The sequence below is a fragment of the Hylobates moloch genome, unplaced genomic scaffold (genome assembly GCF_009828535.3).
Source record: "Hylobates moloch isolate HMO894 unplaced genomic scaffold, HMol_V3 SCAFFOLD_5, whole genome shotgun sequence".
In the NCBI taxonomy this organism is placed as follows: domain Eukaryota; kingdom Metazoa; phylum Chordata; class Mammalia; order Primates; family Hylobatidae; genus Hylobates; species Hylobates moloch.
In genome coordinates this window covers 104,690,677-104,691,609 of record NW_026652280.1, presented here as the reverse complement: position 1 = coordinate 104,691,609, position 933 = coordinate 104,690,677, and positions in this window count along the sequence as shown.

Below are 933 nucleotides of genomic sequence, written 5' to 3'. Positions count from 1 at the left end.
TCAAAAAATATATAAGTAAATAAATAAATAAATAAAGTTTTCATTGGTAGGAGCACTTGCTTGAATTATCTAGTCATATATATGCAGAATTGGTGGTCCCATTGACCCTCAAGTGAGGCATCCAATAGGCAGCAAATATTTTCAGGGAAGGTGGGGTCCTCGCTGTATTATGGAAGAAATCATGATTGGTCTGTCAATCATGGTAACCCTCTTCCTCTTTTTTTTTTTTTTTTTTTTTTTTTGAGACGGAGTCTCGCTCTTTCACCCAGGCTGGAGTGCAGTGGCGCAATCTCGGCTCACTGCAGGCTCCACCCCCCGGGGTTCACGCCATTCTCCTGCCTCAGCCTCCTGCGTAACTGGGACTACAGGCGCCTGCCACCTCGCCCGGCTAATTTTTTGTATTTTTAGTAGAGACGGGGTTTCACCGTGTTAGCCAGGATGGTCTCGATCTCCTGACCTCGTGATCCGCCCGCCTCGGCCTCCCAAAGTGCTGGGATTACAGGCGTGAGCCACCGCGCCCGGCCAACCCTCTTCCTCTTAGCCTATCTGGGGTGGGCATATGACCCAGGTTTGACCAAAAGGACACAAGAGGAAGACTCCAGGGAACTTGTGGATGAATTTTTTTTTTTTTAAGAAAATAGATGCTTTTATTTTTCCGTGATTACAAACACAACTGAATATCAAATGCACAAATAAGAATTATACAGGGAAAAAAAAATCAGATACGTTCATATATATATCACCTTTTCAAGGCTATTTCCATCCAGAATAACCTTGGTTTGTCAGGGCCAATAGAAAGAAGTCACTGGCCGGGCGCGGTGGCTCACGCTTGTAATCCCAGCACTTTGGGAGACCGAGGCGGGCGGATCACGAGGTCAGGAGATAGAGACCACGGTGAAACCCCGTCTCTACTAAAAAATACAAAAAATTAGC